The sequence below is a fragment of the Anomaloglossus baeobatrachus genome, chromosome 5 (genome assembly GCF_048569485.1).
Source record: "Anomaloglossus baeobatrachus isolate aAnoBae1 chromosome 5, aAnoBae1.hap1, whole genome shotgun sequence".
Lineage (NCBI taxonomy): Eukaryota > Metazoa > Chordata > Amphibia > Anura > Aromobatidae > Anomaloglossus > Anomaloglossus baeobatrachus.
In genome coordinates this window covers 393,504,429-393,531,834 of record NC_134357.1, presented here as the reverse complement: position 1 = coordinate 393,531,834, position 27,406 = coordinate 393,504,429, and the positions used below count along the sequence as shown (strand labels likewise).

The following is a 27,406-nucleotide window of genomic DNA, read 5'->3' as shown; positions in this document are numbered from 1 at the left end:
TGGCATCCATTAATATCCATTGCAAAGATTACATAGAAGACTAAATTGCACTTTTTGTTATTTTAATTGTCGATGATGTGAAAAACTGATGTCATATAGTCGAGGATACATAATACACAGACATATAATAATTATATAATCTACTTTATACACTTATATAGCGCTATGTACATCAGCAACACTGTCCCCATTGGGGCTCACAATCTCAATTCCCTATCAGTATACGGGGCTTTACACGCAACGACATCACTAATAAGATGTCGTTGGGGTCACAAAATTTGTGACGCACATCGGGCCTCCTTAGCGACGTTGTTGCTTGTGAAACGTACGAACGACCGCTAAAGATCAAAATTACTCACCTAATTGTTGATCGTTGACACATTGTTCCTTTCCCAAATATCGTTGCTGGTGCAGGACACAGGTTGTTCGTCGCTCCTGAGGCAGCACACATCGCTATGTGTGACACCCCAGGAACGAGGAACCTCACCTTAGCTGCGTCCTCTGGCAACGAGGTGGGCGTGTCTTTCCTTTGGCTGCTCTCTGCCCCTCCGCTTCTATTGGACGTCTGCCATGTGACATCGCTGTGATGCCGCACAAACCGCCCCCTTAGAAAGGAGGCGGTTCGCCGGCCACAGCAACGTCGCTAGGCAGGTAAGTATAGTGTGACGGGTCCTAGCGATGTCGCTGCGTGAAAAGGAGCCTTTAGTCTTTGGAGTGTGGGACAAATGGAGCACTACATGGATGAAAAATCGTCTGTATCTTCTCAATGTAAAACACAATTTTTCACACTTATCTGAATTTGGTTAGTCTTTATATGGGAGGACAATGCATATTAAATCTGGTTTACATAGGGAACCAAGATCAATATAATTGTAAAAGCCAATGAATGGCGTCTTCTGCAACCTCATAGCTAAAAATCTCTTAGCCGCAAGGCAGATGAAGAATTTAGACAGTTTTTACTTAGTGAATCTCTCCTCCAGTCCTTGTGTTTTAATAGATGTCCTGAAAACCATGTGATTTCTCTAATTAAATCAGAGTTCGCTGTTGCCTGCTGCTCAATCTCATGCATGCGTCTGTTGGAAATGCCAATGGAATACAGCCTGGCATCGAGAAAGAAAAAAAAAGTAGAATTGGCATCTAACGAGCAAATATTTATAGGACTCTCCTCATCCCGCCAAGCAGCCAAGCTGCTGTCCAGTAGCTACACTGCCATGAGGATGTGTGGGAGACAGCAGCACATACTAGGGATGCCCCCCCGCGTAAACATCTGACCCCAGGTAGGTCCCAGGGAGGAAGGTTCACATTTAACGATGGCTTTTGCACCTTACTATACAGCAGAGCTGGATTTGTCGTATGTAGCAGAGGTGAGTTTGTCATTTGGTATGCAATCTTGATAGAGTAACAGGCAGGAATTATATTTAAATATTGTCGTAAATTCTCATTTATTGACCCCATGTATGCCCCTATGCCCCACACTGCTGCAGATGAGCATCATATTTGATGTTTTGTACAACGCCCTTTGCTGTGAGGAGTAATATTATATCTGACTATATCACGTCTGATTCTCCTTTTATTTTCCATCTTCCCGTCTCTCGCCCCTGGGATCCCCCTTTCTGACTACAACCAACACAAGTCTATTATTAGGCTCTACTTTCCCAGGTTGCTGAGTTCTGCAGTTATTTTTAAACCCCAGAAATCAATATTAGTCATTTTTTTGTGGAGCTGAGAGTGATTATTGCATTTATAAGCATTAAGCCTTCCTTTCCGCTTCGGCTTATTTGCTCTGTGCCTGCAGAGTATTCTAATCCACTGCCATCACTAGCTACTTGTACATCATGCATGTGCTACAGATACAGACAGTGGGGAAATATGGATGGCCATAGAGCTCACAATCCATCTAGTGTAGCATTATCCAGTTGGAAAAATGAATAAATCAAAGTGATCTCTGCTTTGGGACCACTTAAAATATTATATTGGGGGAACTGCATTATTATCAATTACCTAATGTAAGTGTATTACTGGAATTGCTGTGCTGCATTGTGCTGATGGTGCATGTAGTGCAGCGAAGAGAATTTAACTTGTAAATAGAGTATGACGACCATTACCCTACCAAACTGGAACAGTACTGGCACAACATGCAATGAAAGCTATTCTTAAGCTGCCAGATACATTAGATAGCTATCGGCCGTACAATGGTTGGGTCGTTCGTTTAGCCGGCAGCCATCTCCACTACCTCCCGCGTACACTAGAGCGCTCGTTCGGATGAGTGCTCCTAGTCTATGAGAGAGCTGCTGCTAGATATGTTTGGTGCCAGCTTATCTTCAGGAGAAGTAAAATATTGGCTGTCCAAAATCAGACATGCCACATTGATATCTCCCCCAACAATAAATTAGTCTAACATGTATTGGGGGGCTCTGGATTGATCGCGGGTATCTGGCCGGTAGACGGTCCCCATATAAGTCTATGGAGACCAGAATCCGGCGATTACAAATGGTGGTAGGACGGATAGGGGATAGGAGCAAGCAAATTATACTTACCAAGTCTCCGACGCAGCTGTAACTGCTTCCTTGCCACTCATTCACTTCCTGGGGTGGTCATTAACCTTCATTGCATATGCACTGCTTTACCCACCCACTGGCGTCTGTGATTGGTTGTAGTCATATATGCCCCCACCCTGAGTGTCAGCGTGTTAGCTAACTGCTTCCAATCACAGAGCCTGTTTATATCATACAATAAAAATAAAAAAAATTGTCAAAGGGTCCCCCCATATTATGATACCCAGCACAGATAAAGCCTATGGCTACAGACGGCAGCCCCCAGCCATGCCCTCATCTTGGCTTTGTACCAAAATAATTCTAAATAATAAAACAGCGTACAGTCCCCCCCAATTTTGATACCTAGCCAAGGTAAAGCCCGACAGCTGGGGGCTGGTATTCTCAGGTTGGGAACACCCATGGTTATTGGGCCCTCCCCAGCCTAAAAATAGCAGCCTGCAGTGGCCCAGAATTGTCGCATCCATTAGATAAGAGAATCCCGGAACTTTACCAGGCTCTTTCCGAATGCCCTGGTGCACTGAAGATCAGGGTAATAAGGGGTTAATGTCAGTTCACAGCTGCCACTAAGCGCTACATTAGTAATGGGGAGGGTATATGAGACCCACCATTACTAATCTGTAAGTGAAAAGAAATAAACACCAAAAAAATCCTTTATGTGAAATAAAATGGAAAAAAGCACCCTATTTCACCACTTTATTAACTTCTAAAACACCTCTGCAGGTCTGACATAATCAACACTAGGTCCCATGACGATTCCAGCTGCTATTTTGAGGCTGAGGGGAGCCCAATAAGCAGGGGTCTCCCCAGCCTGAGAATTCCTATCACCAGCTGTTGGGCTTTATCTTGGCTATGTATCAAAATTGGGGGGGAACCACATGCCAGTTTTTTAAATGATTTATTTAAATTATTGAAACAAAAAAAATACAAAAAAAAAGGCCACATGCGGTTCCTCTTATTTTGATACACAGCCAAGATAAGTGCATGGCTGTTGGCTGCAGCCTGTAGCCATATGCTTTATCTGTGTTGGGTATCATAATTTGGGGTGACCCTACGCTAATTTTTTTAAAAAATGTTTCCTGTACGATATAGACACGCAGTCATGGTGTGTGATTGGAAGCGTCAGACACGCTGTCACTCAGCATGGAGGTGCGTCTGACTGCAACCAATCACAGACACTGGTGGGTGTGGAAAGCAGTGCAAATAAATGAAGTATAATGTGAGGCCCTGGAAGTAAATGAGCGGCCGCGGGAGCAGTTACAGCCGGACCTTAGACTCGGAAAGTATAGCAAGCCTGCTTTATTATTATTTTCTTTATTTTTCCTTTCTTTTTTTTGTATTACCCAAGTGCTGGATCTGGATCAATAACCAGAATTCCCTGAGAATTCTGAGCCCGGGCACGGCACTCGGGTACCTTTGAACCCAGTGCGGGTCCAGACTTTTACAGTCTAAGGCCCGTTTCACACGTCAGTGAAAAACACGGACGTTTTTCACTGGCGTGTAAAACACGCACATGTCCCTGCGTGTGCCGAAAATCACGGCACACGTGGGTTGTCTAAGTGCAATCCGGGCTCCGTTCTCCGTGGCCCGTGATTGCACTTAGAGATTCACTCACCTGCGCCCGCTCCCGCTGTCCATGGTGCTGATCGCTCCCGCGACGCAGCATCCGGCCGGCGGTGACCCCTGCAGGAGCTACTTCCGGGTCGGCTGTGTCGCGCATCATGAATATGCGCGACAGTAATCAGCCGGCTTAGAAGGAGCAAGCTGCACGGGCTGCAGAGGACATCGCTGGACGCCGGGTGAGTTAAAATGTTTATTATTTTAAATGCACGTTTTTTTCTAAAAAATGGACATGTCTCCGTGCAGCAATCACGCACACGCGGGTACGCTGCACGGAGACACGTGCAGTGAAAAATCACTGACGTGTGAGCAGACCCATTCATTATAATGCTAGAAAAAACATTGCATGCACATAACTTTTATAGGTACGTTCTCTCTGAGTTTTTTAGACCAGGTTTGCTTAAAAAATTCTGACAAATCGATACAAAAACACATGAAGTACTCACCCAATTAATTTCTATTGTAAATCCACTCTACTGTTCATATGTTCCAGCTTTTGAGTGCTTTTTACCACTTCAGGCTTTGCAATACACCTAGTGGGAAAAAAGAAAGTTCATGTCACTTCTTTAAAACTGATCCTGATGAAATCTGCTCCAAAATAGTCACTGCAAAGAAAATTCTCCAGCAAAAAAAAGACACTTACAAAAAGTTTAAATAACTCTTAAAAATCGCTTCAGGAAACAAAAAACTACTTGAAATAAATCCTCAAAGGAGTGTTAGTCGATGTTTTTCAACGCCTCAAAAAAACTCTGCGTGCACATATCCAAACTTATATCACCGTACACAATTGTGTAATAAAGTAGAATATACACGGCAAGAATGGAAAATGCCCTAATCAGGGCGGGATTATAGGCGGGGCAAGCGGGGCTCCAGCCCAGGGGCCCCCACCAAAAGAGCTTCTAAGGGGGCCCCCACCACCAGGGCCATACTTGTCAGCATTTTTTTTTTTCTTCACACCCTCTCCCCCTCCGTAAAGACAGTCTAATAAATCAGCTGTGTTTTCGGAGGGGGGTGGGGCGGTGCACCGGCATTTATTTGTATCTGCGTCTTTAAGACGCAAAAACAAACTGCGGGCACAGGACGCTGAATGACCCCGGAAGTACCAGCGATTGCACTTCCGGGGTCAGAGGTGTGCCAATGAGCTCCCTGCTATGTGCTGCGGCCGTCATGGGCGTACCCTGCGAGGGGCGGGGGGGGCACCTGCCCCCCCCTTCCTAGAAGCAGGGGCACGGTGTAATGGGCCGCTGTATGTGCAGCCACGCTCCTCCGCAGTGTGTGCATGCAGGCCCGACACACTAGCTGCAGCAGGAGCAGGAGGCAGCGCTGTGCTGTGCCGGCTCTGCTGTGTGCTGTGTGCCCGGCATGCACACAATGCAGAGGAGCGCAGCGGAGCCGGAGCCGGTGCTCGCAGCTTCCTCCTTCTTCCTATTCAAATGTATTTGCGTCTTTCAGACGTAAATACATTTGAACAGCGCGCCGGGACTGGTCCCCGCCCCCGACGTGCAGCAACGTGATGAGATCAGCACCTTGCTGACGTCATCACAGTGCTGCGGGCACCGGCACACGGGACATCAGATGGTAAGCGCTCCATGAAGGAGCCGAAGAGACAGGTTTAATTAATGATGATGAATGGGGAGGGGCTAAGGACACATAACGGGGAACATCTGTGAAGGAAGTGGAACACAGCTTTGTGTCAGGCAGAGGAGGAGTACTGTATTCCGAGGGAGGGGGGGGGGGGCAGGAGTGTGTAGGGATGGGGCAGTGTGATTTGTGTGTGTAGGGGGTGATGAGGGTTACATTGTATTGTGTGTGGGGGGAGGGGTAATGGGGGGGTGCATTGTGTGTGTGTGTAGAGGTGATGGGGGGTGCATTGTGTGTGTGTGTGTGGGGGGGTGATGGGGGGTGCATTGTGTGTGTAGGGGGTGATGGGGAGATGCATTGTGTGTGTAGGGGGTGATGGGGAGATGCATTGTGTGTGTGTGTAGGGGGTGATGGGTGGGTGCATTGTGTGTGTGTGTGTGTGGGGGGTGATGGGTGGGTGCATTGTATGTGTGTTTTGTGTGGGGGAGTAATGGGGGGTGCATTGTACTTGTGTGTGTGTGTGTGTGTAGGGAGGAATGGTGGGTGCATTGTATTTGTGTGTGTGTGTGTAGGGGGTGATGGGGGGTGCATTGTGTTTCTAGGGGGTGATGGGTGCATTGTGTGTGTAGGGGGTGATGGGGGGTGCATTGTGTGTGTGTGTGTGTGAGGGTGATGGGGGATGCAGTGTGTGTGTGTGTGTGTGTAGGCGGTAAAGGGGGGTGCATTGTGTGTGTGTGTGTGTGTGTAGGGGGTGATGGGTGGGTGCATTGTGTGTGTCAGAGCTGTGTGTGTCAGAGCTGTGTGTGTCAGAGCTGTGTGTGTGTGTGTGTGTGTCAGAGCTGTGTATGTGTGTCAGAGCTGTGTGTGTATGTGTGTCAGAGATGTGTGTGTGTCAGAGCTGTGTGTGTGTGTGTCAGAGCTGTGTGTGTCTGTCAGAGCTGTGTGTGTGTGTCAGAGCTGTGTGTGTGTGTGTGTGTGTGTCAGAGCTGTGTGTGTGTGTGTCAGAGCTGTGTGTGTCAGTGTCAGAGATGTGTGTGTGTCAGAGATGTGTGTGTATGTGTGTCAGAGATGTGTGTGTGTCAGAGCTGTGTGTGTGTGTGTGTGTCAGAGCTGTGGTGTGTGTCAGAGCTGTGTGTGTGTGTCAGAGCTGTGTGTGTGTGTGTCAGAGCTGTGTGTGTGTGTGTCAGCTGTGTGTGTGTGTCAGCTGTGTGTGTGTGTGTGTCAGAGCTGTGTGTGTGTGTGTCAGAGCTGTGTGTGTGTCAGAGCTGTGTGTGTGTGTCAGAGCTGTGTGTGTGTGTCAGAGCTGTGTGTGTCAGAGCTGTGTGTGTATGTGTGTGTCAGAGCTGTGTGTGTGTGTGTCAGACCTGTGTGTGTGCCAGAGATGTGTGTTTGTCAGAGCTGTGTGTGTCAGTGTCAGAGATGTGTGTGTGTCAGAGATGTGTGTGTGTCAGAGCTGTGTGTGTGTGTCAGAGCTGTGTGTGTGTGTGTGTGTCAGAGCTGTGTGTGTGTGTCAGAGCTGTGTGTGTGTGTGTGTGTGTGTGTGTGTCAGAGCTGTGTGTGTGTGTCAGAGCTGTGTGTGTGTGTGTGTGTGTGTGTCAGCTGTGTGTGTGTGTGTCAGAGCTGTGTGTGTGTGTCAGAGCTGTGTGTGTGTGTCAGAGCTGTGTGTGTCAGAGCTGTGTGTGTGTGTCAGAGCTGTGTGTGTCAGAGCTGTGTGTGTGTGTGTCAGAGCTGTGTGTGTGTGTGTGTGTCAGATATGTGTGTGTGTGTCAGAGCTGTGTGTGTGTGTGTGTGTGTGTGTCAGAGCTGTGTGTGTAAGAAGCAGTCTGTGCAGCCCCCCAGAACTATATGGGTCCCCCAGAGTGCTATGTCACCCATCCCAGTAATGAGTACACCACCAGAGCTGTTTGCCACTCCAGTAACGTCTATGCCCCCTGCCCCTCCTGTAATGTATGTATTGTAGCCCCCAGCCCCTCCTGTGATGTATATACAGCAGTGCTGTCAGTGTGCAGTCATGTCTGTTAGTGACAGCCATCGTGAAACACAGCCACATGTCCTAAAGGAGCTGGGCGGAAACAAGCGGGAGAGGTGAGTGAGGCTGCTGGCGATTTCCCTATATTAATACCTGTAAGGGCTCATGCGCACGTAACTACTGAATATTCTGCAGCGATTTGACAGCACATGTGCGCGTCAAATCGCTGCAGAAACACTGCATAATGGATGCAGTTTTTCTTTACAAAAAAAGCCGATTTCATGCGCTCTGGCTGCTTCCCCCACCATAGACAGAGTGGGAGCTGCATCCATAGCGCACGAAATAATTGACATGCTCATTTTATGAACGCACGGATTTGGGTCAACATTTTAGCATCCAAATCGCTGCGTTCATAAAAGCAACGTGCGCACGTCTCATGCACAATCTACATAGCTTGTATAGGGGACGCAGGACGCATGCATTTACACTGCAGTGCTATACGCAGCATAAATGCATGGAATTACGCAACGTGCGCACGAGCCCTAATGCGTCTGTGTCTGCATGTATGTCAGTGTATATGACCGTGCATATATTTGTCTGTTTATATGTATTTTTCTGAATTTGTCTTCAAATATGTATATATACGTATGCCTGTATGTGTATGCGTGTCTGTGTGTGGATGGGGCCCACTGAGACTCTTTCACCCGGAGGCCACAAACACCTGGAGCCGGCCCTGGCTGCCTTAACATTGGGATCAATAAAAAATATGTGAGTAAGGTTCTGTACGCACGTTGCGTATTTGCATGCAGTTACGCTGCGATCTGCACCGCAGCGTAACTGCATGCGTCCTGCGTCCCCAGCACAATCTATGAAGATTATGCAGGAGCCGTGCGCACGTGGCGTATTGGAGTGTAGCGATTCGGCTGCTGCCTGAAGTGCTGCGTTCTAAGAAGTGACGTGTCACTTTTTTCATTTGCTTTGGATGCAGCCCCTGCTCTGTCTATGGGAGGGGCTGCACTCAGAGCGCATGAAATTTGCTTTTCATTACGGACTCTTTCTGTAGCGATTTGAAGCGCACGTCTGCTGTTCAAATTGCTGCAGAAATTTCTGCAGAGACAAACGCAACGTGCGCACATAGCCTAACTCTACTTTCTGTGTATAAGTGACTGCTGTGAGTTATCCTGGACTGTGTCTGTATTGTAGTACTGTAAATCTGAATGTGGCAGAACAGGATAAGATAAATGTTCATTGGATTTATATCTAAATGCTACGGTTCGCGCTCTACTGTTTTATAGCTAAAAATGTTAACGTTATGGGGCCCCCACCAGATTTTCTGCCCAGGGGCCCCCACCAACCTTAATCCGGCCCTGGCCCTAATATATTGTTAGCAAATAGGATCTGTTCTACATGTGATAGGACAGTATAGGAATAAACTCAATCACTTAACAGGAGTGTGTAAGCACAAACTGACAATGTACTGTACACTAAGGGGTACTTTGCACACTACGACATCGCAGGTGCGATGTCGGTGGGGTCATGTCGAAAGTGACGCACTTCTGGCGTCGCTCTCGCCATCGTAGTGTGTAAAGCCTAGATGATACGATTAACGAGCACAAAAGCGTCGTAATCGTATCATCGGTGTAGCGTCGGCGAAAACCACAATTACCTTGCTGCGACGGTCCGATGTTGTTCCTCGTTCCTGCGGCAGCACACATCGCTGTGTGTGAAGTCGCAGGAGCGAGGAACATCTCCTACCTGCGTCCCGCCCGCCAATGCGGAAGGAAGGAGGTGGGCAGGATGTTTACATCGTGCTCATCTCCGCCCCTCCGCTGCTATTGGCCACCTGTCGTGTGACGTCGCTATGACGCCGCACGACCCGCCCCCTTAATAAGGAGGCGGATCGCCGACCAGAGCGACGTCGCAGGACAGGTGAGTGCATATGAAGCTGGCGTAGCAATAATGTTCGCTACGCCAGCTATCACCATGATATCGCATCTGCGACGGGGGCGGGGACTATCGCACTCGGCATCGCAGCATCGGCTTGCGATGTCGTAGTGTGCAAAGTACCCATAAGTACATACAGTAGCTGTGTAGGGGATATATGCAGATCTGAAATGTAATCAAATATGCTAATTATGGTGCTTGGTGTACACTTGGTGTGCAAAAGAAGCTCAGCACAGCGTTCCTTGCACTGATTTTGCATGTCGCCACCTTCCTCACTGGTGATAGACAGCACTGGTGTCAGAGTTCTGATTTGGGGTGCTCTGCTCTCCTGCAGAGCCGATGCGCTGCTGTTGTATTGTGCTCCGGTGCATGGGTTCCTGGCCTTGGGTCCTGCATTGGTGCTGGGAGAGGTCTGTTCACAGAAGCTTTGTTCCGGGTGATTGCTCTGCTTCATTAGGGAGCAACCTCACCCGGAACGCCGCTAGTCATAGTTCTTGTATTGAAGCAAGTGCTTTTGACTCCCAAAAGAGTACTGTTCTAATCTTGTCTCTCAACCCTGGACCTTAGTTACCCTTCTCCTTCCGTGCCTCTGACTCTGATGTTACACCTTGGCTCCTGACCTCCGTCTCGTATCCTGACCTCAGCTCCGCTTTCTCTCTGTGTTCCATACGTGACTTTCTGGCTCCTGACCTCTAGCTCATACCCTGAAATTGGCTCCGCTTATTTCCTGTGTTCCATACATGACTTCCTGGCTCCTGACCTCCGGCTCGTACCCTGACCTTGGCTCCGCTTTTTCCCTGTGTTCCATACGTGACTTCCTGGCTCCTGACCTCCGGCTCGTACCCTGACCTTGGCTTTGCTTTCTCCCTGTGTTCCATATATGACCTCTTGGCTCCTGACCCCCAGCTTATTTGACCACTCCTCTACAAGTTGTATCTAGTGACACCTAGTGATTGAGCATCACAACTGGCTTGTCTGGAGTGTGTACTGCCTGCAGAGAAAGCTAAGGCAAGCCAGCGCTGTCAATCACCAGTGAGGGAGGCGAGAACATGCAAAACCAGTGGGCAGAACAATGCACTGAACATTTTGGGCACACCCAGGGTACACTAAGGCCCCTTTCACATTGCGTTTTACCTTCCGCTCACAGGTCCCGTCGGAGCATCCGTCCGAACCGCCCCTCCCCCATTCTGCAAAGCGTGTTCCGGACGCATGCGCCCGACAGGGCCATTCACTGCTATGGAGCGCACTGCGTTAGCGTGTGCTCTGTTTTGTGCAATTTTCTGCACATATACGTTTCTACAGACGGACACCCGAACGTTGTCCACCTAGCAGTGAATGGCCCTGTCGGGCGCATGCGTCCGGAACACGCTTTGCAGAGTGGGGGAGGGGCGGTTCAGACGGATGCTCCAACAGGACCTGTGAGCGGAAGGTAACACGCAATGTGAAAGGGGCCTAAGCAGCCAATTTAGCATTTCTTATTAAAACTGCAGTTTCTGCAAATTGGAAGCAGCGATTAGAGTGCTATAGGGGCAATTTATATATTGTTTAAATACCCTGCAATACTATGTGCTTAGTTTATACTGTCAGTTTGGACTCATTGACTCCCATGAAGTACATACCGTGTTTCCCCGAAAGTAAGGCCCTGTCTTACATTAATTTTACCCCCAAAAGTCCCACCCTGCCTTACTTTCGGGGGAGGCCTTACATTGGAAAAAATAATAATCCGGCATCCACCCCATCCTCCCCCCTGCAGCCTCCCCATTGTTTCATAATCCGGCATCCACCCCATCCTCCCCCCTGCAGCCTCCCCATTGTTTCATAATCCGGCATCCACCCCATCCTCCCCCCTGCAGCCTCCCCATTGTTTCATAATCCGGCATCCACCCCATCCTCCCCCCTGCAGCCTCCCCATTGTTTCATAATCCGGCATCCACCCCATCCTCCCCCCTGCAGCCTCCCCATTGTTTCATAATCCGGCATCCACCCCATCCTCCCCCCTGCAGCCTCCCCATTGTTTCATAATCCGGCATCCACCCCATCCTCCCCCCTGCAGCCTCCCCATACAGTGGTTCTGCCCCCCACTCTGCCACCACACACACTGACACATACGGTACCGGTACAGCCCCACACGGCACCCACACACATATCGTACCGGTACCGTACACACACACACACACACTGACACATACAGCCCCATACGGCACCCATACACATACCGTACACATACCGTACACATACCGTACACACACACACACACACACACACACACACACACACAGAGTTTCGGAACTTACCGTTACTTTCCTTCGATCTCCTCTGCGGTGCCGGGCTGACGTATCTGATGCCGGGGACGCTGGACCAATCGGAGCGAGCGCCTGCAGGCGGTGACGTCGCGGCTGATTCGGCCAATCAGCTGCGAGCCGGCTGACTGGCCAATCACAGCTCGAGCTGATGGCCAGCAGGGAGCCTGTGACTTACAGGCTGATCGGCCAATCAGCTGCGAGCAGGAAGAGCGGTGACCCGGGACGCGCCGCAGGCCGGTGAGATATGCAGCCTTACATTACATTACGCCACGACCACCACCCATAGGCGGCCTTACATTCCCGGGCCCCCCCGCTACCCTGCCTTACAATCGGGGGGTGCCCTACATTGGCGGACCCCCCCGAAACCCCCACCCTGCCTTACTTTCGGGGGGGTCCTACTTTCGGGGAAACACGGTAGCAACACTAACAGCAAAATAGTACAGAGATAGGTTGCCAGTGCCACTAATAAAGGGAAGGACTCTAGTAATTCTATAAGGACATACATCATATGCACCAATATATCTCCAATGTTAGTAGGCGAATAGGGGAGATAATAACAGATAGATATTTATAAGCATTAAGCAACACTATAGCAGTGCTAAAGTAATAACAACAAACAATGCTGTAGAAACATTATCACCCTAAACCAAGTCTAGTGACCTCATGAGTCCAAAGGTGTTAAATTATCCCAGCTATATAAACTGTACCATTTAAAGGGACTTTTTTAAGTTTTCCTATGGGGCTAAGCACTTATCCACAGGTAGTTACTAACTACCTTCGTGTTCTGGCCTGTGACGATCTCTCCCGACTCAGATCGGTCATGGACCTCAGCTGCCAGCGATTCTTTTGGATTATGTGATATTTTTTCAGTAGAGCAGTTCTTTTTCTTCCTCCTTGCTCTGCTGATGGAGCGTCACTGCCGACGTCATGTTGATTGACAGCGGGCCCAACATAATGCAACAGGGAGCCGGCTGTAAATCAACATGATGTTAGCAGTAATGCCCCATCAACAGAAGAAACAGAACTGCTCTGCTGACACGACATCACAGGAAACAGAAGACTTATTGCAAACCACTTGTTGTGTACACACACGTTGCGTTTTTGCTTGCAGATTTGTCACAAAACTACAAGCAAATCCTTATGCCAGCAAAGTCAATGAGAATCCTGAAGTATAGTGCACATGTTCAAGATTTTCCCCTTGCAGATTTGGTGCAGAAAATAATCTGCAGCATGTCCATTCTTTCTGCATTTTTGGCTGTGTTTTTCACCAATTGACTTCAATTAAGTCAGTCAAAAACGCTTAAAAATGTGTTGGAAAAACGCAGCAAGACACGCGTTTTTACCTCTACATTTTTCCTTCCAAGAGATACTGAAATGGTGCAGAAATTTCTGCAAGCAAATCTGCAACATGAGCACATAACCTAAGCCAAAACAAATTGTCGCAGGATAGTCAGGCAGTTAATAACTACCGTACCTACCAATAAGTGCTTGGCCCCATAGTGAATATAAAAAAAAGTCCCCTTGAATGAAAAAATAAACCCTTTAGTTATCACTATACCCAATGATATGACATCTCATAATGACAGTAAGAGCAGGAGCCTTAAGCTTTGTGCACTCATGTCTTTAGCGCACCACTCCAGCGTTCTTTTCCTTTTTGGAGCCCAGGAGTGGTGGTTTAAATCTAAGTCCTCTGTCTTATACTGACCTTCCAGCGCTTTCATCCTTCTTCGGCGCCACTATGGTCCTGTAGCGTCATCTTGTGCCTGAAACTTCCGACTGGCTAGAAGTCAGAAGTAACGTCATAATCACTCAATACAAGCCTATGAGAACCAAAATGATGCTCCCGTAGACTTGTATTGAGTTGTGACCTCTGACACGCTCCAGAAACTACTGGGTTGCCAGCAGGTCACAAATCGACAGAGACCGAATGGAGCAACACTGGATACAGATGAAGATGGCGACAGGTGAGTATTATACAGGGAGCAGGGTATTTACATTTCATGCACCACTACAGTGCTGATTTTTTTTTAAAAAAAGATGTCATGGTGCTTTATTACACCAGCATACCCGCTGAGATTTTCCTAAGCAAAGCAGCTTCAGGACCAGAAACCGGCTATCTTTATCTGTAGTGGCTTTGCTGGCGGTATGATGTTTTTTTCCCTGTAATTTTAAAATATGATGAGCAGGCGACTGGGAAAAATGAACATACTACTTCTTTTAACTGATTCACGATTTCCAAACCATTAAGTAGTTAAAAGAAGTAACAAAAACATAAAAATGTGCACAGCAATGTCGTTTTGATATTACTGTGTGTTACATTATATTTTGTGGCATTTTTTCAGGCGGATTGCAAGAGGAATTTTCCTATAAAAGATACACATACCCTTACCTGTTTTAGGATACCACTATTCACCATCAGCAGCCACACTTTGAACAGCTTGTCACTACAGATGCAAGTCACTTACAGATCCTCTTTTAGCCCGGAGTCACATTTACGAGAGACTTGTGTGAGTCTTGCATCATATCACACGGCGTGGCCTCACGCTTTCCAGACGTGAGCGTCTCAGCTGCATAGAAATACATGCAGCTGACCCGCTCCTGTCAGCAGAGCATATGGCCGTGCTGGGTGATGCGACACGCGTGCGAGTCTCTCGGAAGGGTACGGTTCCACTTGCATTTTGCACGGACGAGTACAATCCGATAAAACATCGAATTTCACACGCACCAGTGCAAAAGTATGAAGCAGTGTCCATCTGTGATTGCTTTCTCATGCCATATCGGCCTGAGCAATGACTTTCAGCATATTTCGTTTGGCAGCGATTCTTGGCTCACGCACCCTCATACAAGTATATGGGAGCGTGTGAAACATTGCACAGCACTCGCATGTCATCCGCATGTCAGTGCGATATATGCAGAGACAGGCAGTGGAGGACATGGGGAGAGAGTGCTCCCCCACTCTTCTCCGCACCTGTGATGCCATCACAAGATCGCATCACACTCGCATGAACCTCGGCTAACACACGCAGCCATCAGAAGCTATATGCAAGTGGAACCGTACCCTAAAGGCTACTTTACACACTGCGATATCGGTCCCGATATCGCTAGTGTGGGTACCCGCCCCCATCTGTTGCGCGACACGGGCATATCGCTGCCCGTGCCGCACAACATCGCCCAGAGCCGTCACACATACTCACCTGTCCGGCGACGTCGCTGTGACCGGCGAACCGCCTCCTTTCTAAGGGGGCGGTCCGTGCGGCGTCACAGCGACATCACTGAAACGTCACTGAACCGCCGCCCAATAGCAGCGGAGGGGCGGAGCTGAGCGGGACGTAACATCCCGCCCACCTCCTTCCTTCCGCATAGCGGCCGGGAGGCAGGTAAGGGGAGCTTCCTCGTTCCTGCGGCGTCACACGCAGCGATGTGTGCTGCCGCAGGAACGAGGAACAACCTCGTTACTGCTGCAGTAACGAGATTTGAGAATGGACCCCCGTGTCGCCGATTAGCGATTTTGCACGTTTTTGCAACGATGCAAAATCACTTATCGATGTCACACGCAACGGCATCGCTAATGCGGCCGGATGTGCGTCACAAATTCCGTGACCCCAACGACTCCGCATTAGCGATGTCGTAGCGTGTAAAGCCCGCTTAAGGGTGACTCTGGCCTCAGGCTCGGGCTACACAACAACATAATGATCTTGGTATCATATTGCGTCATTGCATCTAATAACTGTCAATGGAATCACTTTGCAAAAAACCAAACCGTTCGATTTTTATTTTTTAGGTTGCAAGTCACACATAGCTTTTCCCCCTAAGCCCCAATATACAGTATGTCAATTTTGACATAGGTTTCCCATGCGACCTGTGGACAATTTGGTTATTTGTTTTTACAGCCAAGGTGCATTCACAGCAATTCACACAGATGTTGATGGTCACACAATTTCTTTGAGAATTGCTGTTACATGACCAGAGTCACCATCTATGTCTTTGTAGCAGGAACGCTCAATAATTCATCACTCCTGGTGGGCAGAGACTGGCGTGTGCCCCTAAGCAGATGGCACCTGTACCAATCAGGGTCAGTCAGAGAGGCGATGGATGGTGTAATGTAATCATATTGGATTTGTCTATTTTAGAGGTGTAGTGTAATTTTATTTTTTTATAAATATGGCAAATTGTATTTGTGACATATTTTTTTAAGTATTGGAATCTTTCACATTGCAGTTATATTTGACATCCATGTAGAGTAAGAATTTGGAGACATCTGGATGGGTTGGTAAGAGTTAATGTAGAGCTGCATTCTGTATGTATTTGTGTCTGTGTATGTAAATAACGGGCAAGGATTCCGTATCCCTATCACGTGACGCGGCTGGTGGCATCTGGTCCAGGATAATCTTTGTTAGCGAGGGTTTCCTAGCAACAATGCAGTCCCTTAGCAACCCCAAGCCCCTGATGCTTATTTTTGAGGGAAAACCAGTGAGTCATTTTACACTTTATATTTAGCAGGGGACACCACCAGTGGGAGGAAGGGAGGCCCGAAATAACACCAGGGTGTGGGGATGTCTGATGTGTTCAGGAGAACGCTGCTGGAGATTCAAAGAATAAATGCAGATACCATGTCAGATTAACATGGCGTATATGAGTGAGTAATTAAAATTGCCGTGAATCAGAATAATACAAACAGTAACATAAATTTAATCTAACATTTAAAAAAAGTCTCTTATTACTAGGGGGGGAAGGGGGCTTAGTAATAAGAACCAAAAAAATTCCATCTGCACTCAAATCTCGGAGCAATGGGGTGGGCAACGCTTTTCCCAACTGCCTAATATCATATCAGGGAGTGAATTTCTTTGTAGATGTATCATTTTCATTCATGCATACAGGTAATGATCACTTATTGATGACCACCAGGCACGGCTCCAAGTTTTTGTAGGCCCTGGGCGAAAGAGTCTCAGTGGGCCCCATGTACACACAGACACGCACATACACAGATACATACACATACAGGCATACGTAAATATACATATTTGAAGACAAATTCTTAAAAATACATATACACAGGCATAAAGCTAGACACAGTCATATACACTGACATACATAGATACACATACATGCACACACAGAAACATTAGAGATATTTTTAATATGGGGAAGCTCACAGCAGCTTCACCTACCCCGCTTGTCTCTGTCCAGCTCCTCCTGGGCATGTGCAGGGCGCTTTGTGTGATGGACGTCACTAAAAGATATGGCCGCGCACTGTGCACAATGAGACTGCCACAGGGGAGGCTGGGGCCATACACCTTACTGTGTGGTATGCACGTTACTGGGGGAGGAGGGCATACAGTACTGGGGGAGCAGCATACAGCTCTGGTGAAGGGTCCATGCAGCTCTGGTGGGGGTGGGAGGCATACAGCTCTGGTGTGGGGCCCATACAGCTTTAGTGGGGGGCTCATACAGCTCTGGTAAAGGAGCGGGTCATACAGCTCTGTTGGGGGCCCCATGCAGCTTGACGGGATGCTGGCAGTATTTCGGCTCTTTTCTTCATCTGTGGGATGGGACAGCATCGCGTGCTAGGTCTGCCCACGGATGAACTTCAATGCACTTGCATGCAGTATTCAGCAGTGAACCCTGTCTCTCCAGGGTCCTAGCACTTGCCCAGGTGCGCCAAGTGCTGATGCTGGCTCTGATGACCACATTAAGTTTATAACCAAAAAGCTCTTTCTAGAAAAGTGTGGAGAGAAACTTCTGAGAGAGTTTTGCATCTCTTTGAGACATTGGGTTCTCCACACCAAATTAGTTTATTACGTATCTTCAGGATTGCTGAGTACCTTACAATGTTTAGAATGAACTTCGTTCCTCAGCACAAAGGAGCCGGAGCACAAAGGCCCCAGTGCTGAAACCATTTCCCCTTCTAATTAGCTTCCCATTATGATTATAAGGGCGGCTGTCAAGGTTCAACAATTTCTGAATGTAAAAATAGGGCACTTTTTTTACCTTTTCAGTAAAAAAAATCTGACGTGTCCATGATATATTTGAAGCTGATTAAAATTGTTCAGATTATTATTACAGTCGTTATCATTATTTTACAGTTCACAGTGAATGCAGCAAATGTCTTCCTATCAGAATTACGCACTGCTGTAGACATGGGTCACTTACATTCTTAAAGATTTATTATAATTTTACAATATGTCCATAAAAATAAGTTGGTTGTGCGTGATTATTTTATAAGCTCTTTATAAAAAAGAAAGAATCCAGTTGGCATCACTGGTGGCCATACATTACATTAGAGTTTGTGAAGACCAGACTCATAGATGAATATCAAAGAAAGAAAGAGCAAACAAATGATTCTACTGAAAAAGATGGTGGAAATGCTCTTAAAGCTACAGAATCAAAGATACCCTATAATAAAGAGACAAGAGAATGTTTCAGGTGTAAGAAAAAGGGACATTTAAAGAGACTGTACTATACAGAAAGCAGAACAACAGAAATTACACCATAAAGAGAGTACACAGAAGGTGAAAAACACAATTTCTGATTAATGTGTAAATAATTAGAATGGCACATTTAAAGTAACTGATAAGAAATCATCATCAGGTTGGTTTATTGACTCAGGAGCAACAAGTCATATGAGAAGTAATAAAAGTTTCTTTACTGAACTTGGTTTAAATAAGAAGGAAGCCATTTATCTTGCAGATGGGAGCAAAATAACTGCAGAAAATATTGGACAAGGTATGCTAAACTGTTATAATAAGTATGGGCATGATTCAAAACTACTTGTACAGGATGTGTTATATGTTCCAGGATTAGAAGGAGGATTGTTATCTGTAAAATGTCTAACAGCTAAAGGACTTACTGTAAAATTCAAAGATGATGAATGTACATTCCTAGCGGGAAATAAGATAATAACCAATTGTCTTGCTAAATTCTCCTAAAAAGGAGGCTGAAAGCCCGTACTTACACAGCGCTCACTGATATCCTAATCAGGCACGAATACTAAGATTCTTTATAGCAAGATACTATTTATTTTAATAGCACATGAATAATCAATGGTACATAGGCATTAGAACTACTTTATAATCATAGAATCTTATACGATAACAGAAATATGCATCAACATTACCGTTATGTTGTAGCAATCCTTTCTCATCGGAGGGACTCGATTATTGATAAGGAAACAACATGGCATTTGCATCACAGGAACAGTGAGTCCACTTGAGCGTCCTGGAAATGTCCCTAATCATTAAGCGAGTCTGGTGTATTTTTATAGGAAAAATTTGTACGTCATGTGCACTGAGTGGTGAATTAGTGACCAGCATGTGACAGCTGAGTCATGTTCATGTAACTTGACCACAACCTGCTGTGGGCACCAGTAGCTTCCTGCACATTTAACCAGTTGAACACTGGCCGACCACAGTTTCTGGAGATATTGCAAGGAGCCGTGAATTTTACATGCCAGCTTCCTTACACCTGTTGTGAATTAACCACGAGTTTCCTGACTGTGGAACTGTAAACGTTACTTCCTGATAATCGTGGTTTTGCTTAAGATCTGTTTGACACGTATTCTTCATCATGGTAAAAATGGGTCAGCCAGAGGACATCTCTCTTTGATACTGAATTATTGATGGATCAAATAGTATCTGGGATCACGATCTTTTGATTATGATCCCTATCTAAATCACACTCATTCTTCAGTCATATCACATTGGTATCACAATTGGTCCTTGATCCCAGGGATTATTTTCCATCATCAGTATTCCACTAGAGGAAGATCACTCGGAAAACACCATACCATGACCAAGAAATATCGTTTGCGACAAATTTAGTTTTCTTGGTTTGTTTAGATAAACGATGAATCACAAATATAATCACTTTCACTACTATGTATATTAAAACTAAAAGCAATATTATTTGAAAAGCTCCCTTGAATATCATGTGTTTTGGCATTTGCTCGATATTCAGAGGAATTATTACACATTAAATTTCCCGATATGTTACTACAAGTTTCATTAGTCCCATTTATGAACATATTGCCATAAGGCCATAACATATCATGAATTGTCCTTTCCACTAAGCTGGGTTTAAAAGCATCTACAGTATTTATAGCTGTCCCAAAACTTATTTTTATATTCCCCATAGGGATGAATCCCAGGTTAGTCAGTCCAGTCTTATTTCTTGGTACCCAAATTCCTCCCTTAAAAGCCAGATATTGTAAATTGGTGACTGTTGCATTCAAATTGCCTTGCCACCATGGAAGATTGATCCATCCCACTACGGGAATGGGTAGTATTCCATAGACAAACATTTCGAGTGTCTTTATCAGCAAGATGATCAGAACAACTTTTCCACTTTAAGATTTCCATCGGTACCGGGATAGCCAGATAAGGGATACTGGTGGCTGTAACCGGAGAATGTGTACAGATCCAGCAATCTGTGTGTTGAAAATGTGATGGTGCATCAGGAATTTATTCGCCATATGTTCCTCCTGATATAGACTTGTCCATCCAACGACCAAAGAGGCGAACATCAAACACACGAATTTCTCCATCTCATCACTATCGAGCTCTTCCCAGTAACCGATACCATGGATTCCGCTTATTTACAACACCATCTGCAAATAAAGATACACTATTATTCTCGTAAATAACATTTTTCTTGTGGAACATATTCCCACTTCTCCACTCCTGGTCTCATTATCAGGAGAGTACGATCTTTTCCGACCACTATTACCTCTGCCTCTGAGGGCGGTCCTTGGAGTTTTTGAATCCATATTTTTGCTCCTATATTTGTAATATTAGAGGATCCAAAATGTTTAGTACCCCGTATTGTTAATTCTGCCGGGGCAGATCCTTCTCTTATCTCAGACAAGTTTATTGGAATTATCAACTTCTGAGCCACCTTCTGGTGTTTCACCAATATCAAAGGTTCATTTCCCAAATTTAGCATCAGTACCTTGATTTCTCTCTGATAATCTGCATCTATAACCCCTCCCATCACTTTGGCTCCTTTTAACGCTAAACTAGAACGAGTGGCTATTTGACCATAATGATCCTTTGGCATCTGGCAACCCAATCCTGTTGAAATTGGTTCTACCTTACCTGGGGGTACCACGACAGTTTCCAATGTACTGAGGTCTAAACCTGCTGAATAAGGTGTCGCTCTTTCTGGTGTGCCCAAACAGCTGTACCTTGCCTTGTCAACTGTTGGACTGACTTGTCTGATGGCTGCTGCTCTATCTGCTTCTGAATTAAACAAGTAAAATATATCTTTGTACCGTGTTAGCCAGTAGAGATAAAAAAATTTGTTTAAAAGAACTGAAGTCCTCAGTGGTTGATACCTTTTAATGGCTAACTGAAAAGGTGGTAATAATTGCAAGCTTTCGAGACTACTCAGGTCTCTTCATCAGGCATGGTATAACACAAAATCTGAAGAGTCACATATTTATACACAACAGGACATAGAATGGGGCAGTAAAAAAAATAAAATAAAAAAAAACAACCAAGTTATATAAAACAGAACTATCATTATGCAAGGGGGACAAACTGTTGTAGCCATAAATTTTGCTGCAGTTCAGTGTGAAAGTTTTATTGTCCTCTGATCAGGGTCTGGTCCAGGCTGTGACACGCTCGGATGGTCTGAGGAGCACATCTTTTAACTGATGTAAAAAGACAGCATTTTTGTAACTCAGACCACAGCATCATAGTCATGTAATTGCTGTTATTGAAAGGAAATTTCAAGTCCCAGAGAGATAGGAGACTTTGGGAGTACAAACTTATGATGACCTTTGACACATTCAGAGTAGGAATGAATGTGTCTCATGGATTCATGTCTTTTTACATCAGTTAAAAGATGTGCTCCTCAGACCATCCGAGCGTGTCACAGCCTGGACCAGACCCTGATCAGAGGACAATAAAACTTTCACACTGAACTGCAGCAAAATTTATGGCTACAACAGTTTGTCCCCCTTGCATAATGATAGTTCTGTTTTATATAACTTGGTTGTTTTTTTTTACTGCCCCATTCTATGTCCTGTTGTGTATAAATATGTGACTCTTCAGATTTTGTGTTATACCATGCCTGATGAAGAGACCTGAGTAGTCTCGAAAGCTTGCAATTATTACCATCTTTTCAGTTAGCCATTAAAAGGTATCAACCACTGAGGACTTCAGTTCTTTTAAACAAATTTTTTTATCTGAATTAAACAAACGTTCAAGTGAGTTAGTAGGGACATGAGCATCGACATGAAATACAGTGGTCTTGGTAGATTGAATAATCTCTTCAATGTCTTGCCACACTTCCTTGACCATCTCAAACGCATTTTGCTGTTCCTCTCCTCAGTGGAACTCATATTTTTTTCCTCGTTTCTTTGTACAAAGGAGCCAACATTTGTCCCAAATGAGGGATATGTTGTCTCCAAAAATCAAACAATCCAATATAAGACTGAGTCTCCTGTCTGGATTTAGGGACCGGAAAATTAATAATTTTCTGTCTGGCATTGGGCAAGATCTCTCTGTGCCCCTTGGTCCACTGAATCCCTAGAAATGTTACCACCTGAGACGGTCCTTGAACCTTGACATCATTGATTTCCCATCCTTTACTCCTCATATGAGCAACCAGTTTTGTCAATTGATCTTTCACACTTTGCTCATCTTGTCCTTGTATCATTATATCATCGATATAATGTGAGATCTGCATTTCTGATGGTAGATCAAATCCATCCAAATGCTCTGCCACCGTCCGGTGACAGATTGTGGGGCTATGTAGCCATCCTTGGGGTAACCTAGTAAAGGTATATTGTCTCCCTAACCAAGTGAATGCAAATTGATCTTGAGCCTTCTCTTCTATAGGTATAGTAAAGAAAGCATTTGCCAAATCAATTACTGCATACCAAGTTCCGGAGTGAGTCTGAATATTTTCCACAATCGTTATTGTATCCGGAACTGCAGCTGTCAAAGGAGGAGTATTCTTGTTTAACTCCCTATAGTCAACTGTCATGCGCCAAGAGCCATCACTCTTTTTAACTGTCCAGACAGGACTATTCCATGCGGTAGTAGTAGGGCGCATTACCCCAGTTTCTACCAATTCTTTAATGGTTTCTCCTATCTCTCTGTGACCTCCTGGTATTCGATATTGTTTCATAGCTACCATTTTTGTAGCTGGAGGTATATGTACAGGGGGCATTTTAACTTTGCCCACCACCACCGGTCGCATTTCCTTATGACAAGACTTAACCCCAAAGGAGAATTTTCCTTCGGTTAGATTAAGAGTCATCCCTTTTAGGACATCAATTCCCAAAATATATTCTGGTATAGGAACTACCAGCACTGTATACTTCTTGATAGGTAAATTACCTATCTTCAAAGCTACCTGTGTCTGAACCCCGGTGATCACTTGACCACCTAGTCCAGCAATTTTTACTCGAGGTCCTTTTATTTTTTCTGGGTTTCCATGAATTAAAGTAGCCTCTGCCCCTGTGTCAATCAAAGCTTGGACTCTTTGAACATTTCCCCCTTTCCAATGTATGCTAAGATTGACGTAGGGACGTTCGTCCCTTTTTATCAATAGGGGGGCTTGGCTGGCTACCTATGGTAAATCACTTCCTTCTGAACTTTCATTTACACAGACTTCAGTCTGTGTATTAGCCCTTCCTTCCGTGACCTTTGTGGCCACGGCTGCAGCCAGTTCTTCCCATGGATAAACTGACTGAAAATCTTCCCAAGACACTTTCTTTGGGGGTTTTTCCCCTTTTCCTTCTGATTTCTTTACCTTGGGTTTTTTTGAGCCCCCTTTCACATTTGTAGTGGTCACTTTCTTTGCGGATAGAACTTTCTGTTTGTACAACTTCCATAATTCTCCTGTCTCCTTTCCATCAATCCTTTCCTTAATGATTCCGGCTTTAAGCAAAGCCTGGAACATGTCTTTGCGAGACACCCGTGGGGCCTCCCCTACTGATTTCTCTTTCCAATCAGGATTGTTTGGCTTACTGTTACCAACATGGCCTCCAGGGGACGATTTATCCCACTGTCCCATATCCTGTAACTCCCTCATCCTCCCTAGAACTACACCGATTGATTCTCCAGTCAGCGCTACAGTTAAGGTTAAAATAACTGTTTTGTTTGCTGGAGGAGCATCTTTAACCAGCCTATTTCTTATGCTGGCTGTCAATTGGTACTGGAGATAATCATCATCCATTACCAAAAGAGGAAGAGCATTCCTCATTGCTTCTTCCTTCAGCCTTTCCATACCATCTTTTAAGGTATACCAAGGTTTATCATTGATAGGAAAGTCTGCTTCTGATGTGTATTTGTCCAGAAAAGCATGGGCTAAGATCACGATTAACTTTTGAGTACCATGCTCATTATGATCAACAAAATAATTTTTTATTGATCTCTGAATTACTGGGTCCCGAGACATGGTGACAAATTTTGCCACATCTCCGGCGTCAAAGTGCACTCCACCTCCTCCGAGATCGTGCACCCTGACCAACCAGGGAATTTCTCCTTCTCCTGGTTTTTGTCTAAACTGTGTTAAAATGCTATCAACTTCTCTCTGAGATTAATCTTCAATGGTTACTCGATTTTTTACATGAGGAATCGTTCTCTCATCTGTGATGGCATTACCATCTTCGTCATATTGCAGATTTCCCTGACCATCCCGGACATGTTCCCGGATGATCTCATTCTCTGTCCTCTCTAGCCGCCTCCTTACTGGGTTAGCCTGAATCTTCCCTTTATGGTAATCCTCCTCATCAGATGATGAAGATGAATCCCACACATCCCCATCCCAAGTATCGGGATCCCAGTTTACAGAAGCTGAGGCGATACTTTTATGTACTTTGGTTTTATTTACTTTTCCTCTTCTTTTCTTGTACTTATTTTGAGCAATTTTTACGGCAGCTTTTTCTGCCACATTCTGATAATGTTCCAATTTATCCTTCAACAGTCTGATATTACATTCCAGAACTGTTTTCTGGCCACCTAATTCTATCATCTTTTGTTCCATCTGGGAACCTTTCTTCTGCATCTTTAGATTACGCTCATGCATCTCGCGATATGCACTTGCCAAAATCCAGATGCACCGTCCTAAAGACACTACATCACCTGCTTTCACAGGGATACTACTGAGTACATTCACAACATCAGTAACTTCACAACCCTTGAGCTTATTCTGCCATTGTTCTGCCAATCCACAATTGACCAATTCATGTGCTATAAGATTGTAGGGAGCCTCAGTCCAGCCGGGAATCTCCACAACAACCTTAACATTATCCTTAAGTTTTCCGAACATTTTGATACTATGCAAATATATGTGTTTAATTTCTAAATTAAAAAAATTCATTAATTACTTCTTATAGAAGTAATCCTGCCAACTACGCCAATTTATGTCTTGCTAAATTCTCCTAAAAAGGGGGCTGTAAGCCCGTACTTACGAAGTGCTCACTGATTTCTTAATCAGGCACGAATACTAAGATTCTTTATAGCAAGATACTATTTTTTTTAATAGCACATGAATAATCAATGGTACATAGGCATTAGAACTACTTTATAATCATAGAATCTTATACAATAACAGAAATATGCATCAACATTACAGTTATGTTGTAGCAATACTTTCTCATCGCAGGGACTCGATTATTGATAAGGTAACAACATGGCATTTGCATCACAGGAACAGTGCGTCCACTTGAGCGTCCTGGAAATGTCCCTAATCATTAAGCGAGTCCGGTGTATTTTTATAGGAAAACTTTGTACGTCATGTGCACTGAGTGGTGAATTAGTGACCAGCATGTGACAGCTGAGTCATGTTCATGTAACTTGACCACAAGCTGCTGTGGGCACCAGTAGCTTCCTGCACATTTAGCCAGTTGACCACTGGCCGACCACAGTTTCCTGGAGATATTGCAAGGAGCTGTGAATTTTACATTCCAGCTTCCTTACACCTGTTGTGAATTAACCACGAGTTTCCTGACTGTGGAACTGTAAACGTTACTTCCTGATAATCGTGGTTTTGCTTAAGATCTGTTTGATACGTATTCTTCATCATGGTAAAAATGGGTCAGCCTGAGGACATCTCTCTTTGATACTGAATTATTGATGGATCAAATAATATCTGGGATCACTATCTTTTGATTATGATCCCTATCTAAATCACACTCATTCTTCAGTCATATCACATTGGTATCACACCAATGTCAAGGCAGATGAACAATTATATCATCTAGACACATTAAAGGAACAGATGAAGTTGTGTACACATGATCACAAGAATTGTATTCACATGTCGCATAGACGTCTAGGACACAGACATCCTGAAAGTATAATGGAGCTACAAATGAAAGAATTGTCAAAGGATTTATTGATACCTGATTGCTCAATTACTGTAAGATGTGAATGATGTATAAAATCTAAAGCTACAAGAATATCTATACCTAAAGAAAATGAGACGAAAAGTGGACGCAGACAGAAGGACCTTGTGCAAGAACAATATATGTGCCCTTTTTCAGTCCAAGAGCTCATCAAAATGCACAATTCCACTTGTTTTGGATCTAGAAATGGCTCCCCTGACCTCTTGGGCCTGTGTACAGCTGCACAGGCTCCACCAATGATATATCTGCCCCTGCACTGCATAAGCTACCCTGCTTAAAGGGAGCCAATCACCAGGATTTTAGTATGTAACCTAAAGCCAGTGCTATACTGGCACTATCATGCTGATTCTATACATACCTTTAGTAGTCATCTGGGATGTTTAGGTTTTGAAATCCAATAAAGTTCATTAAATCATCAGGTTCTTGTGTGACAGCAGCTGAGGATCATATAATAGCAGAGGGGGTATTTATAGTTATCCCCTCCCCCTGTTAGATATAGCATAAGTATTATACCATCGTTTCACTTTTTCACTTGCAGATAAGGAATAACGTTTGGAACTCCATTCTATGCCAGAACTGGGTGCAAAAACCTAAAAAAACCATCACTATATGGAGATAAGGTATGCACACCAGTTACTATGCAAGGGGAATACATGTAATAACAGAAACTGCTGTGTGAATACTGACATGAAAAATTCAATAGCTATATGTAAGAATGAAATGTGAAAAATGGAACCTGCATTACTGCCATGAATATATGAATAAAGAGAAATTTAGCTACTGAATTGATCAATGCAATAGAGCCCCAACACTACGCCAAAGTATTTCTCTACGTTGGGGTCCCTAGCTTGTGTGTGTCCTCCCATGCAGTTAAAAAACTTACCGTGTATGGGAAGCTGAGACCCAAGCTATATATACTGTGACGTATCAACCGGCTGTATTACAAAAGGCCGATATGTTTTGCAGAAGCATGGGTGCTCTGCAATGTGAAGTTGGCTGGGACCTGTGGTTCCACAGGATTGCATTACATGCAGAGCCATGGAAGGGTGTGTGATGCTGATTACACACTCCTTACCACCTG

General features: G+C 45.1%; 1 protein-coding gene across 1 annotated transcript in view; it reads left to right on the top strand.

Annotated features, from left to right (window-relative positions):
* Nucleotides 1-1,112: 1,112 nt before the first annotated feature.
* The window catches only part of LRRC3C (leucine rich repeat containing 3C), a 146,950-nt gene continuing 120,656 nt past the window's right edge, over nucleotides 1,113-27,406 (top strand). The window contains exon 1 of the mRNA XM_075347675.1: nucleotides 1,113-1,277. The gene's annotated coding sequence lies outside the window, so the exon portion shown is untranslated. The remainder of the gene's footprint in view (nucleotides 1,278-27,406) is intronic.